Source organism: Zonotrichia albicollis, chromosome 3 (genome assembly GCF_047830755.1).
Source record: "Zonotrichia albicollis isolate bZonAlb1 chromosome 3, bZonAlb1.hap1, whole genome shotgun sequence".
NCBI lineage: Eukaryota > Metazoa > Chordata > Aves > Passeriformes > Passerellidae > Zonotrichia > Zonotrichia albicollis.
Window position 1 is genome coordinate 70941296 of NC_133821.1, and position 16140 is coordinate 70957435.

Here is a 16140-nt window from a genome sequence, read left to right on the forward strand (position 1 = left end):
TCTAGTGAGGGAGACTCCACACCCTCTCTGGGCAATCCACTCCAGCACACAGTAAAGAAATTCTTTCTCGTATTCAGCTGGAACTTCCTGTGCATCAGGTTCTGTCCACTGCCTCTCATTCTAGCAGTTTGCAGCACCAAGCAGAGCCTGGTTCCATCCTCTTGGCACCACTCTTCAGATATTCATACACATTGATGAGGACCCCTCCCAGTCACCTCTTCTCAAGGCTGAACAGGCCCAGCCCCCTCAGCCTTTTTTCAAGAGAGAGATGCTCCATTCCCCCAGCCATCCTCACAGCTGGACATGCTCCAGGGGCTCCATGACTCTCCCGTACTGAGGAGCTCAGAACTCCCCACTAGGCCTCACCAGAGCTGAGGAGCTGCTAACGTCCTCATTGTAACCTGAGTAGGCAGCCAGCCAGTAGAACACCCATCCGTCATCATTGGCCAACTAGCCTCATTCACGTACTTCACAATCATCCTAGTTTCATTCCCCCTTGTGGCCGCCCTTGTCCTGCTGGCAGTGCTCTTCCTAATGCATCCCAAGATTCTGTTGGCCTTCCTTGCCACAAGGTGGCCACCCTCTTGGTGTCCCAGTATGTTGTTCCACTATGTCCACAAATTCTGCGTATCCAAGCAGTGTTCCAAATTCCATTCTCCATATTACTGAAGTTACTAGTGTGATAGCAAAGTGACATCGGATTTCTTTTAACATAATTAAAGCAGACAGCGTCTTCCAAATATAGCTTTCAGCACACTACTTCTATTTAAAATCTGTGTACATTAGGATCATTGTAGTAAGATAGTTCCGGCTGAGATGGAAAAACATTCTGTCAAGTAGTGGATCTCGTGCTCAGTACTGGCTGGTGTCCCTAGGCACGGCCTCAGGGACCTACCATCTCTCTTTCACACTACCACAAGGATGCCAGGGACATTTGTGGTCAAGGTCAGCTAGCACACTCTCAGGCACTGGTTCAGTCCAGGAGCGCTTTCTAAACAGTTAATTTGGATATGACCATCTGAAAGACAGTTTAACACCCACATTGAGCCAGACAACTGTTGCTGACCTCAAAACATGTCTTGGTTTAATTAGTTTCTTGACACAGATACAGCCAAAACATATCAAAAAGGAAAATCTGTGCAAGTAGGGTAGCTAAGTATTCACAATAAATACCAGTTAATTATCCAGCATTTGAAGGATGTTCTCATTGTGCTTATTGTGGTCACTGGTCTTCTGAGAGATAATGACAAATTACCTAGATTAACATGGTGGTAACTTTGGAGTTTAGAGTATTAGTCTGCTTGAAAATGAAAACAACACTTCACCTAACTTTCAAGTACTTTAAAATGCAGTTTCTATCTTTGTAAGCAAACTATCCTTCTTAGCTCCCTTTCCTTTCTTATGTCTGAACTGATTTACTTACAGCGTATCTTCTGGAAGAAGTGTTTAACATCATTTCTGCAGAACAGTTTACCTACTACACAACAAAGACAGTTCATTTAAAATGCATCTCAGTGAGACAAGAATTTCTCCATTTTCCAGTCTGATTTTCCATGAGATGCTCCAAAAAAGAAATACCACCACATTTTTTATTCTTACTTTTATTCTAATCTCCATTATTTGAGTTTCTTTCCATTTATAACATTGGATGTGGCTTAATTTCTCTTTAGAAATTTACTGTATCTCATCCTTTGTCTTCCTTCATATTTTTCCTATCTTCACTATTTCCATTTTGTGTTTTGCTCTTTGCTCCTGCTTCCATTCTCCTGCTCCTGCTTTCTTCCTTGGGTTAGCTTTGGGTTTTTTTGGTCTGTTTTCTGTCATCTAACTTCTTTCTACAAAAATAAGTCACACCTCAGGTGAAACAGGCCAACTGTTAAATACACAATAATTAATAGCATGAAGCAGACCTCTGCCAAATCTCAAGCTGTATCAGGTTTATTCTGTTGATCCCACCACGACATCCATGTCAAGAAAGCACATTTGCAGAGTGTGTCCCTTTTTCCAAGCAGAGGGCTGCCTCACACCTTAGGCACCAAGTCTGTCTAGCACAAGATCATGCAAAAGACAGCAGCTAGAGCAGCTGTTACGTACACCCTGTGTGATCCAAGGAACAGCCCTTGGGAAGGCTTGTTTGCTGCAGTGAAATGCTGTCCCAACACACAAGGCTGCTTCCATCCCTCCTTATGAAGGAATAAAGTTGCACATCTCACACGTATGTCACAAAAAATATGATATGCCTTTGTTACTTTGAATTACCCAAAGGAAAGAAAACGTCAGGATTTTGAGCAACAATTTTACACCAGATGGATGGACATATAATAGCACTTTTCCCTCATTTAATACATAACAAAATGGAAGTGATAAAATTAACTAGATAGAAACACATTCTTCAACAATGTGCAACTGATTACAGAGAAGCAGAGTGATTTATTCAGACACATGCAGATGGAGAATGTGAAAAAACTCTTTATTACTGTGACCACTGACACCAGATTCAACAATCTAAGTGACATTTATAACAGGCTTCTAATTAATGTGCTTTTATGGTAGTTTAAATCAACAGAAAATTACTTTTGGAATTTTCCCCTTATTAGAAAAAAAAGTATGACTACTATTGAAAAGCTCCAAAAAACTTGGTTTGATATCACATTCACTCTCTGAGCTAATGCTACAGATTTATAGGTATCAAAGCTCAAACCTCTACTACTTAAAGAATTTAGTGAAACTAACCAATTGTCAGAAATGGTAGGCTATTAGCATCCAACTGTACCAATGCTTTGTCAAAAATGTCCTTCCCATTTCACAGTCAGCATGAATGTAGTTTCAAGTGACTCAAATTTCACCACTTTTCATCAATGAGTTTTAAAACCACAACACAGGGATGCTCAGCCCAACTGTATCTGTGAAACAGCAATTAGAAAAAACAAATTCATATAAAAAGCGATTTGCCCTCTTTGCTTCTTCGTCCTTAGTTCCTATGAAAAGTTACCTATGCTATATTTTATATCTCTTGAGATTATTATTGAGTGTATCTCAAGCATTCTCCATTAAAGTGACAAAATCTTGTTTTTCCTGATTCAGTGAGCTTCATCATTCAGCTTAATGAGGAAAAATCAGAAGACAATTTAGAGAAATATCTCCTCCATTTCTACTTATTTCAATTGGAGGAAAATGGCCAGACTTCCAACAGAAGGAATAATTCCAATAGTATATAAATGATAAGATGTTGATATAGTAAGACAAGATAGTAAACTGAAAACCATTTACATTTCCCATAAGACCTTTCAGAATCTTTATACACAAAAAGGTAGTTTATTGCTTTATTTTCCACAAGTCTGTTTTTCCTGAAAATCTCCGCTGTATCATTACATCTCTTTGCAATGCTCCTCAGATGCCTAGTTTTGGTTAGGTGGCTTTGCACCATGCTGGCACACTTTTTTAGGTACTAAAACATGCAGAAAAAGGAATAATAACTTTCCCCAACTAGAAACACCAATGGATATAGGATAAACATCCTTCCTTCTCAAGTCTTCTGGACATAGAATAATTTTAAAACCACCACAAGCATGTTCTGCTCCTGCTGCAGATAAAAGGCTTCACGTAGCTCTGTACTACAGGTTATCCATCCCATTTGACTAGCTGTTCCAAAAAAGGAAAAACTTGATTTTTAAAAGGCATCTATGAATCATGTAGTTTAAAATCACTGATCATGTAGGAAAGTTCAGTAAGGAAAATGTCATTTCATTTACACTAAGAGATCAATATAATATCAGTATTTCAGTACTAAGTTCTGTCATCAGGTCACTTGGGCTCCCTCTGGCAAGATTCACCTACTTGAAGAGCAGTTACATATATATATATATATATGCACCTCATACTGAATTGTCTGATGTGGAATTAGGTAATGATGGAATAGAGTAACATCTTGCTTTAGAGCTAGACTGAAGCCTCAGCATGAAAATTTAGAATAGTGCTTATTCTCACATCCCACAAACAGTGGACACTGAGGAGCTAGTAAAACTAGTGGGCAGAGCAACAGCAGTTTAAAACATCTGCTCAGTAGTTTAATTCAATTATGTTGTCAGCATTTGACCCTTCCATGCAGTCAACAGTCCACTTAACCCACACAATCTCTGGGTAAGTAGGTTCTTATCCTTTACCCACTAAAGAAGAAAACCAGAAACTTTTCCTTACAGTGTTTTTGTTGTACAACTAATGTGCTAACTAAAACTACAGCACAAACTCAAGCACTACTTGCAATTTCCCTTTACTTCTAGTAGGCTTGGAGAGCATATGCAACTCCTCTAAAAGGATTTTTTACTCCTCAACTATTTATTAGCACCTTTGAGTTACTCAGACAGACAGAAGCACAGGAAGCAATACAAAGATTCTACTGATAAATGGGCACCTGAGAATGGACCTCCCTAAATCCTGACAGCAAGGGATTTCTTCCCGTATCCATCATAAGGCAGCATCAGAATTTTTCACAAGATTTCTGAAAATAGATTGCTCTTCTTAAAGGCTTTTACCATGGACCTGCAATACAAACAATAGCATTCTACGAGGTTGTCAGCTGCCTTTCCAGAAGTGCTCTCCTTAGACTCTGTTTACTAGCCTCATACAGAGGTCTGAAACACCTTAAGATGTCTAAACTGGCATAAGACACCTATGTCTTTATGTTTCACATCTTCCTACATAACTCTCCTGTCTTGCAACTAGAAAATTATTTGCAATTGCCTTTGTTCCAGTATCCTGAGATCAAACATGGAGATTACAAGTAACTGATCTGTTTATAAAGAGCAGTGGCACCAAATCAAACTGAGGCATCATCACTAGCTAGGACACAAAGTTCCCCTCCTACTATGATCTCTACCACTATTACAGACAAGACTGGGGATTCTATCGTTAATTTTTTAAAAATTAGTAACTATTCATGACAACAAGTTTAATACATTTTATATCATAACTTTGTCTGGTTTCAGTAATTCTAGTGGGAGTTTTCACTGATTTTTCAGCATTTCAGACTTCTGGCTTCTAAAATCTACTGAACAAAACATAAGAAGTAGCAGTCTCCTCCTGCTGTTGCATTGATGTACTTCACTCCTTAACCAATTTTCACTTTGTATTTTCCCCTTTTGCCCCTGAGAAATGATAGCCAACAGAGAATAAACAACCCATGAGATGTGGCTGAGGTGAGCACCTGCACACAGCACAGGTATTTTGTGTTGCAGATCCAGCATTCAGGGAAGTAGAGGCAGAACACATAGAGAGGGCTTGGTCCAGGGAAGGTCCTGCAGTGCAGTTAGGATAATGAAGAGTTTCACTGAAGTTACCAGGACCCACTGCTGCCACATGCAACAAACTCAGACCTTGGGTGATCACTAGGGATGAAGCTGGAACTGCCTACCTGCTTGAGAATGAGTAAACTTTTCAGTGCTTTGTCAAAGCAGGGCTTGCTTAGTCCATACTTCACAGGATTAGATTCCAACAGCCCACTTTTTATAATCTGATTACAAAGCTTCAATAAAAATGAATTCCAGTGAGGTTATATTGAGCAAAACATTTTTGTACATCAAACAAAATAATTCTACTGTGCTGAACGACTGCATCAGTAGTTCAATTTTCATCTGGATCATTGTTGCAATCCAACCAAGGAGCAACAAATAAAATGTTTCTATGCCAACAAAATATAAATTATATATGATTTTACTTCCCAAATTACTAGTTAAGTACCTCATATCTTTATCCATGAGTGTGTTTTTCTGTTTTCAGGACAAAACACCTAATTGCAACTCATGTTTTGAATTACCAAAAATTATCTTACAATTATCTTCTAACAAGTATTTATCTAGAAGTACATCTCCTGGCAAGAAAAGTACACTAAACCATTCCAAACCTGAATGATCCTTTAGCTTCATCATTACAGAACTTCAGTTACATACAATTGAAATAACATTTTCTGGTTTAAATGTTGGGGGGTTTTTCACACTTTCTACAAAGCAGCACCAAAACTACTAAAAGGAAGGCGGGGGAAAAAAAAACCTGCTTCTTCCTATTTGGACACTGGTTTTCCATCACATGGATAGTCTGCACCATCTACTTAGACAAAAATAACAGAATAGTTGATAGTGTATTGATCTAGCATCAAGAAAAGCCAGAGAAACCTTTGCTGACAGAATTTTATTGAGCAACATAGTCCTCATGTCCTAAGAGCATTATGAAGTGCAAGTCCACTACATCGCTACAGGTTATTTTGTAGTTCACGTTACACAGAATGCAACACTAAAGGAATACTTTTGTCTGGGTACTTTCGCCTTTGAACAATAAAACCCGCATTATTTTTCATAACTACTGCGTACAAAAGACTATTAAGCGTCAAGTAGATACAGCTACTGCAATTCCAGATCGGCGCAACAGCTGCTCATGTATTGAATTCAAGCGCAAACACTAACTAATGTTTATGTCAGTAGGATATTAGGAGTATCTGCCATGTACCCGAGCTGTTCGCAGCACTTTTGTTTCAAAGTCTGCCTCCCCAGTAAGATTATGTCTACCCGCTGAACGATTTATTTAGCACCGAGTTACATTCGCACGCAAGGGAATAAGGCAACCCCCTTGTCATCCCCATCTGTCTCATCCTTTCAGATAACCAGCACACCACCATTTTCCCCGCAAACAAAGGTTAAGGAAAGCCCAGCTCCCGTGAAAATAAAGGCAATGGGGCAACTCTCCGGGTTGGCAATGGGGAGCGGCACGGGGGGCTCAGCCCGAGGGCAGACCCCGGCGGGGCAGTGCCGAGCCGGGAACCAGACCGGCGGGGCAGGCGACGGCAGCACTAAAGTATTTCGGACCCAGCTCAGACAAAAGAGGGTGTGTAGCAGCTGCGCGGAGCGCGGCGGCCGCCGGCACGCCAGCCCGCTCCGTTCGGGAGGCAGAAAGTCCATTTCTGGCAGGGAAAAACCCACCAAACCACCCACCGCTGCCGCTCCCTCTGCCCCTCGCCGCCCAGGGCAGTGGCGCGTCCCCCCGCACCGCCGGCAGGAAGGCGCAGGGCGCAGCCCCTGCACTCCGAGCAGAGGTGACGGCTGCGGGCGGGCTGAAGTTCGGAGACGAGGACTAGACCCCGACCAGACTCACACCCCCCTCGCCTCGCCGCTTACCTGTGGGGAGGTGCGAGGTGCCCGCAGCCCTCCCGGCGCAGCGAGCAGCGGAGCTGCGCCGTGCCCGTCAGACACGGGGCTTCTCCGGTGAGGCGGCGGCTGGCTCAGGGAGTGACAGGGCGGCTCCCCTCGCCCTTCCCCGGCACCGTGCTCGGCGAGAGGCGGGCGGGGGCAGGCATGGCCAGCAGGCAGGAGCGGGGCCGGGGCGGTCACTGCCGGCCGGAGGAGGACGCCCGCCGCCCGGGGGCTGCGCACCCCCCCGCCGCCAGCGCAGGGCCAGCCGGAGGCGGCCTCCCCCTGCTCGCCCCGCGGCGACGGGCGGGTGCCATAGCAGCGCTCCGCGGGAGCCGCCGCGGGGGAACGGCCGCCAAGCAGCCGCCCAGGGGGGGGTGGGCGGGTGGCGGCTCCGCGGAGCAAAACTTTCCCGGCTCCTCTGCAGGGTGCCCGGGCGGCGCTCACCCCCGGCGGCGCTGCGGGGGAGGTGGAAGGGGACGGACCCCGCTCTCAGCCGGCCCCGACCGCTCCGCTCAGCGCCGCCGGGGCTCGGCCCTCGCCTGCCGCCCGCAGCAAAGTTTCACTCCGGCCCCATCTCTATGGAAACGGCCCCCTGGTTTCCCTCCGCTCCCCACGGGACGAGGCGGAGGTGGGCAGCCCGCCCGCCGGTCGCGGCGATGGGAGGCATCCGGGACCAGCCCCGCGGACGCTAGGCAAGTCTGGCCGCAGGCAGCGCTGGGACGGGACGGCAGCCGGGGAAAGGGGCGGACTGAGCCGCTGGACCGGGACGCGGTTCCTTCTCTCCCACCCGTCCCCGGGGAAGTTTGCCGGCTCCCCGAGGGAGAGCGCAGGCAGCCGCGCCCCGCTCCTGCCGAGGCCAGCCGGCCGGAGCGCCTCCTCTGCGGGACCTCCCGCGCTACTCTGCCCGCAGCCCCGCCGGAGCGGCGGATTTGTAGCGCGCCCGGTTCCGCCCCGCCGGGCTCCGAGGCCGCGGCCGTGAGGGAGGAGGGAGGAGTCACCGGGGGCGGTGGCGCGGGAGGGGAGCGTGGCGGTGCCGGTCACGGCGTCGTCTGGGGCGGGAATTGGCCTTTCCCGGCGGGGTCCGTCTGTCCTGAGGGTGCAGGGCGCAGCGGGGACCCTCTGAGTGTGGGGCCGGGTGCTCGCCTTCCCTGACCCCGTGTGAGAGCCGGACGGAAACCGTGGGAGCGCAGAGTGATTCACCGCAGTGTGGGGGCTCTTTACCTCGGGTGCAATTACATTTTATGATTCAGCTTTTCATTTTTACGCTTATTTTGGGGAGTTTCTTTTGGTGCCGCCCGCCCACCCCTCGTGTACAGCCAGGGACTGCAAAGGTGATCTACCTGGTGCTCGCACCTTCCAGTCGGGTGAGGTAATCCAGCAGATGCGCTTGGGAGCAGAAAGGACTCCAGCCTGCCCGGGAGCTCCACATTTATAAGTCAAACATGTCTTTTGGGAGGGAAAGTAAAAACAACTCTGCACTTGGTTTGCATTGATAGCAGGTTTTATTTCATTTTTTTAAAGTTGATTGGACTTAAGTGTTGCTGTTTCCTTTTATTCAATTTACCAGAATTCTACCTAATGCATCTTCCAAGAAAAGAAAAATACAGAAACTTGGTGCAATCATATCTAATTTTTTATCAGGAAGTGTTTTCCTTGAGGAAAACACGTAGGAACTGCCATCCATCCTGAAATAATACTTCCAATTATAAGTGACTACAGTTGCTTTGTGGTTGTACAGTATGTTGTCTATTCTCAGTGTATGCTTTATAAAGATTATAATCCTGGTGGCTGCAGTGATTTCTGCATTAAGTACATCCTCCATTTCCTTATTGTAGCAAGGAAACACACACACCAGCTATTCCAGACTAGCTAAGAGAGGGGTACTATTCCTCCGAAGTTTGAAACATTGCATTTCAGGTGTTTGGCATGTTTCCTTACAACAAGTGAAGAATCACTTTCAGGTGTCAGATTTCTCTCTGTTCATTCAACTATTGCTGGATCTGTAATTTGGTTTGTGTGTGATGTAGTGTATTTCACGTCAACTACTAAGAAGACAGGTCTGCAGGCAGTTGTGTATTTCAGAGATCTCAAATTTTGAAAGACCCAGCTGTGTATCACAGAGGCAGTGGATGAAAGGATGTCCACCAAATCCCAAGTAGATGTAATATTTCTACTAGTAAAAAAATTCAGAATTTTCTTTGGAATTTATGGAAAATGTCAGTATGGAATACATAGGGAAACTTTACACTCCTGTGCTGTCAGTAGATGATGAAATGTTGACCAGGAATGTGACATGAACCACTGCTGGTTTCACCACTGCTCTTGTACTGTCTCTGGAAGGCCCAGAGCTTTTAAATCTAAAAGGCAAAAATATTGTTCAGTTCTTACTACTGACCTTTTTTTTCCCTGCAACAGTGGACTTGGTTGAGTATCACTGTACCTTTCTTCTTGGTGTGGTTTAACCCCAGCTGGCAACTAAACCAACTGTGGCAACACAACCACTCACTTGTTCTCCCTTGGTGGGATGGCAGAGAGAATCAGAAAAGCAAAAGTGAGGAAACTCATGGGCTGAAATAAAGACACTTAATAGGTAAAGCAAAAGCCACCTATGCAAGCTTAGCAAAACAAGGAATTCATTCTCCACTTCCCATGGGCAGGCAGGTGTTCAGCCATCTCCAGGAGTGCAGGGCTCCATCACACATAGCAGTGACTTGGAAAGACAAATGGCATCCTCTTTCCCTTTCCTCCAGCCCTATATGCTGAGCATGATTCCATATGCTATGGAATATCCATGTGATCAGCTGGGGTCAGCTACTCCAGCTATCCAGTCCCCTCCCAACTCCTTGTGCACCCCCAAGCTCCTCACTGGTGGATTGGAGTGAGAAGCAGAAAAGGCCTTGGGTCTTAGATAAGCACTGCTTGGCAGTAATTAATGCATCCCCATTTTATCAACAGCACAGTTCCCAACAGCTAGCCTCATACTAGTTGCAATGAAGAAACTATCCTCATAAATCCTCAGATAATTTATGGATGGGCACTGTCTCAAACAGTGCAAGTGACAGAATGTGGTTTTTGGGGGCAGAAGGAATAGGTTGGAGGACTAATTTCAGTACTGTTACTAGGTAAGAAGCATCTCTAGGGTAAATGTCCCCTTGCTTTTGCTGAATTTGCAAAACTCACTGACAGTGAACCACATAATTGCTGGGTTTTTACATGATCCATAAGTTATATGTAGAAAAATGTGATAATTTATATTAGCGTGAGCAACATATTTTGTGGGAGATTCTGTGGATTATAGTACAAGAGCTGCCCACCCTAGTGACAGACATTTGGAAGATGTGTTTTGCAAGCAGATGAAGTTCAGATTTGCTACTTGCCTGTGTTGCCTGGAGCCTTCTAAAATTCTACCAGTGCATTCTTAAAGATGGGTAGTATCTGCTCCTTCTCCTAAATACAACAGTTTTATACTGACCTTAAAGCTATTGATTTAAAGAATTTGCACCTGATTTGCAGTAGAAAGGAAAGGAGAGAATAAGGCTCTAAGGCTCTCCACATCTCAGCACATCTCTGGAGAGTCAAACAATGTTAAGACCAATATTTCAGGCATTAAATGTCAACACTGATATTGCTAGCAGTCAGTAAAACAAACATTTTAGTACATTAATTATGAAAGTGGTAACTTCTGGGATTACAGCAAGAATCAGTAATTTTAGCCTTATGAGTGAGATTCTCCCTTTGAAAGGCATGGAATATTTTTATTTTAAATTTGGGATGTCAACAGTATTGTACTAATTTCCCTTCCAACCTACACCTTTTGGTTCATGCTATGAAAACCCATTAATTTACTGTAATAAGCAAGGCAGTGGGTGGATTAAACTGTGTGTCTTCCATAAATTTAATCCAATTAAAGAGAAAGGTGGCATTTTTTAGCTTGGGAGAGAATATTTTTCTAAGATCCAGATCCATTTCTACTTTAAATTTTGCAAGAAATTGTGACACTTGACTGTCCTGTGTGAAATATCCTGAATCCTGAATTGGGAACATGAAAGAAACTGAAGATTGAAAGGATCCTCACTAGAGGTAAAGAGCTGTGGTCATGTCCAGACCACTATAGTGAGAATAAATGACACCATAAGATTTTATTTTTGCTAAGACTTACTGTGGGTTGTACTGTGATACTGTTATCTTACATACCTTTTCTTCCATATTATATGTGAAAAGATAGTCTACATCTCATATCTCTTTAATTCTTACTAAGACATAAATCTTCAAATCATCATTTTTCTAATAGATTTGTTCATACTCAACTTTTTAGTGTAATTGACAAGAATATGGTCTTTATAATCAGTGAATGAGTGTCAATTTATTTGTGGTAATACATTATTTGTTAGTCAATAAATAATAACTGCAAAGAGAACTCTGCCTTAATGACTGAACTTCTGCCTCTAAAAGTACAAAATCCAAATTCTTTAATCTGTACATGAGAAAATGCTTAAGCAATCAAAGCCTGAAACAAACAATTTCTTAAGTATTAAATACCAAGCCAGCTCCATGTACTCAGGACATACAAGCTAGTAACCAAAATTCAGTCATAAATGATCTGAATAATCCCACTGTCTCTCTTCAAACAAAACCCACTTTTCCTCACCATGAGAAGTCTAAAAGAGGCGTCCTTACTGCTTTTACTTATCGTGTACATATACATCATATACATGCTATATACTGGCTTGTACATGCTATACTGACAGGTTAGCTCCTTGCCCCTTAGGCCAGTGTCTATTACCAAACAACAAGATGGTTAATAGATAATTAATTTATTTTTTTTTAACTCTGGTGCCACTAGGCCTACCAGGAGTTCATCATCAATACTAGCAGAGCTACGTCACTGGTGTCTGTGTAACACCAGTGTGAGACTCATTTTCTATTACCTAGAAAAATCCTGAAAACAACTCAGCTGCTGCAATGCTGATGCCACTGATTCTCAAGCCGAGCAGTTCAGTTCCTGGTACTTGTCTGTTACACACTGTCTTTACTCAGCTGGAAGCTTTTCGGGGCAGAGAGCATCTCGTCCCTTTGCAGCTGTATGCCACCGAGGGAAATCAGTGAGATCCTGTTTAGCAGAAGTATGGTGCAGATATTTGTTAACAGCAAGGAAAGCCAAGAAACATGGGGCCAAGAAAATGTCAGAATCATACAGACAATCTTGGCATGTGTCACTATTTATCTTAACAATAGCTACACAGCATGCAATACTATGTAATTTGCCATTTATTGGCTTGTGCTTTACCTCAGCCAGTTTCTGAAACTAGTGAGAATACAGACAGAAATGTCTGCTTTGAAATGATTTGTGAGCTGTCAACAGCACTTAAAATGCTGATTTAACTTAATCCTTTCATACTTTCCAACAGTCTAACTTTTTAAAAAAGGATAGAAAGTTAGCACTCCAAGTATGATGAAAGCCTATATATATATAAAATAAAGCCTTGGAAATCATGTTGGTAATTTCTTTAAGTAGAAGCGCAAGGTTTTCTCCATGAGAAATGCTTCTCTAGCATTGAGAGTATATGCCTTTTTGTATACAAAAGGAAATTTCTGGAATATCTATTCTCTTATTAACAGCTGAAGTATTAAACAAGTACTTGAATTCAGTAGGTTTTAATCTGTCTTGAAGTGGTTTAAGAAATCGGATTTTCTTAAACATGTTCTACGTAACAAAATTTTATTTTGTTTTGAAATACAAATTTCAAATACCTAGGTATGTTAGAATGCACAGTGTTGGCGTCTAATACAAATCACAGAAATAGAACCATTATTTATTATGCACATGTAAGTGAACAGGCTCTGAACTATACAGAGAATAAAGGAAGTAAAATACCTGTGAAGTGGAACTCTAATGAATAGGATAGTGAGTTTGTTGTTTTGGTTTTTCTTTCAAAAAAGATATTCTTTCTTTATTATTAAAGTCCATGTAGCTTAAGATTGACCTGGGTCTGGAAGACTTTCTGTAGTTCGCATCCTTAAATAGCAGCACTATCTTGAAAGAAAGTTAGAAAGTAGCATACAGCTTTTATGTCCATCATATCAGAAGCACTTGATAAATAAAGTACTAGTGGAATAGTTTTTTAAAGAAAAAATATACAGAAAATATAGTATTTTCTCAGATTACTGAATTGTTTGAAGCAGACACTGTTTCTTCCCTGCATGTAAGTTTTCTTTATACTGAATCAAAAAACACAGTTCTTCTGTTTGAGCATTCCAGTCAAGGCAAGAAGGTGGGATGCTGGGACAGCCGGTAGAGTATTCCTTTGTTGGCATAAGGATTTTCTGTGCATTTGAAATGCCAGAAATAGTGCTAGCAAAATAGAAGATGGCTTACAGGATTGCCATCTTTTCATCATGTCTTTCTGGGAAGTTAACAAAAAGCAACATACTGTGTGACTTAACTTACTAATTTCATAAGAAACTTCCCATCCAAGTGCTGTCATGTGCATCAGTCATACTATCTCCAGATAAAATCCCACTGGGGACTTAGAGGAAGTTAGAAGCAGGTGAAGCAGGACCATCTCTGAGAAAAGTATTGTTGCTCTTCTGAATGAAAATAGTAGTAATGGAGAAAGTATACTTGCTTCACAGTTTTGAATGGTGTCACTGAAGTTTTATACATCATATAGTAATTATTTGTGATCATTTCAGTTGTGGTGATAGTGAGTTCAGTTTTCATTCCATTCCATGCCATCCCAAATTTTTCTCACTATTGTTGGGGTGGAGAAAACTATGAAGCACCAGGAGAGGTGAATGGATGACTCATTTGAAAACATATATCCCTTCCAAAATGCATCATTTAATGATCAATTATTCCTGTCACATACATAAAGAAAAAGCCATATCTATGTAAATAAATTCAGTCTTATTATGTAAAATGTGTAAATAATTACCTACAACTGCTGCCAGTGCAGTTCCTTAAATATTATTGCTTCTAGACAAAATAGAAACTGGAACTGAACAACAGCTTTGTTAAGAAAGCATGAGGGTCCTTTCTGTTGTGTCTTCCTGTGTGACATGATTATGCAAGTCTCCCAAAAAAATGAGTCCCATTGAGAATCTAGACAGAAGTTTTATTTTGAAAGTCTGAGAAGGTGCACAAAACCATCAGATCTTCTTGGAAATGTACTATAAAATATCAGTCATCATTTCCAAGCTTTATGAAAAAGAAATGGTAGGTTGTTGTCCTGATACTTTTCATGCTTATTTCTGAGAGACAAATGCTGAATAATTCTTTAACAAAGACAACCAAATATGGCAATTAAAGCAGACTGCTTAATAACACCAGGAAATTTACATTTCCTATGAGGATAATTATGAAAATGGTATTTATGTCCAATCTAACATTTTGGTTCCAACAAAACACAATTCTGTAGTCTATGTTGCTTGTTATTTCAAGGACTTTACCCTGTGTAAAATATTAGTCCCTGTAATTTTTTTTTTTCTCGCTAGTCCACCACTTCCACTTGTTTTTTTTTAATCTGGAGAAAATTTCAGCAGGGACAGACAGTTTACTGCTTAAATGCTCAGTTAGATTTTTGGAGAAGAAGGATTGCTCTGGTTTTGCTTTTTACATTTCAGTAGTGTTAGACACTAGACTATGGACTCAGGGAGCAGTGTTGTCTGACAAACTGAGGGAAGAGAGTAAAACTAAAAGTAAATGCAGTAGAATTAAGGGAATATTCAATTTTTGCTGACATGAATTCCTTTAAATTCAGTACCCAAAATATTTCCCTTAATGAAGTGTGGCTTGAGCCTCCTCAAGATGCAGACACCATAAAATAAACATTTCAAGATGTACTTAACTTTAAACATGAATAAACATGTTTAAACAACTGAAAATCCCGTGGGTTTGGACAGTGTTCTGACTTTTCTGCTAAACTGACTCAGTGATGATTTGGGGGTTTTGCGCTATAAAAATAATAAGATTAGAGTCTTAATTCTTATTAGAGTTTTTCTAAAATATGAGTATTTGGTAAAACTTACTGTTTTGTAGTTTTCTGAGTGTAGTTTAGCCCAGCAGTAAGGTCTTCAGATACTCTGCTTATCCTCCTCAGGAGGTGTTCTGAAACAGCGGAGAATTGTTTTAAGCCCTGAAGGAAAGAAGACAGAGTGACCTCATGCCTTTTTCGTTTGGGTCTGCATGAGAGCTATTTCTGTAGTCATATGCCCCATCCACATGTGCATGATAATCTGTTGCAATAACTTACATTTTTTCCTATCACCTTAGAAAATATTTTGGGTGTTTTTTTTCTGGCATGGAGCTTGTGCTTATAAATAGTGGATTATTAATACATACATACAAAAAATATTATAATTACTGTTTGAAAAAATACATATTTCCCTCCTTCCTGAGAAATATTGCACTGCATAGGGATTTAAGTGTTCCTACAAGAATCAAGCAAGATATACAGGAAGGTACATTGCTTTTAGAGAATTGTAAGCAATCAAACTGAAAGACATGTCCCAGCTACAATAAATGAAAAAAAACCCAGAAAGAAATCCTTGACATTTTTAGCCCAGTTTAAAAGGGCATTCTGCTGTCTGTCATTTATGTAGACATGAGTTAGAAACCTGTAAACAACATTTTTATTCATGAACCAGTAACCCAGAATACAGCAGATTCTCAGCATAGTTTATGTCAGGAAATTGTCTTAGAAGAGACTGTGGAGGTAGCTACTATGTTAAAATGTAAAAGCAAAAATTAGGGGATAGGGAAAACCTCTGTGCAAAGACACCACTGAAGGCTTTTATTTATGTTTTTAATGTTCTCTCTACTGCTTCAAGGATTCTAAATGACTGTAAGGGATGATTTAGATATGAACATGTAATCTGCTGCCTATTTCCAGTAAATTATTGACATAAAATGCTTAAGAGAACAAGAAAATTAACAGTGGAGTCATTCATTATTGTGTTAAAT

At 41.7% G+C, this 16140-nt stretch overlaps 2 protein-coding genes across 6 annotated transcripts in view; one reads left to right on the plus strand and one right to left on the minus strand.

The window, feature by feature from the left end:
- TMEM200A (transmembrane protein 200A) overlaps nucleotides 1-7303 on the minus strand; it is a 55906-nt gene extending 48603 nt beyond the window's left edge. For both annotated transcript variants that reach the window (XM_074537829.1, XM_074537828.1), the window contains exon 1: nucleotides 7164-7303. The gene's annotated coding sequence lies outside the window, so the exon portion shown is untranslated. The remainder of the gene's footprint in view (nucleotides 1-7163) is intronic.
- A 431-nt stretch (nucleotides 7304-7734) lies between these two features.
- The window catches only part of SAMD3 (sterile alpha motif domain containing 3), a 73061-nt gene continuing 64655 nt past the window's right edge, over nucleotides 7735-16140 (plus strand). For 2 of the 4 annotated variants that reach the window (XM_074537824.1, XM_074537827.1), the window contains exon 1: nucleotides 7736-7870. The gene's annotated coding sequence lies outside the window, so the exon portion shown is untranslated. Of the gene's footprint in view, nucleotides 7871-16140 lie in introns of all 4 variants that reach the window. The other 2 variants (XM_074537826.1, XM_074537823.1) reach the window with 2 other exon arrangements.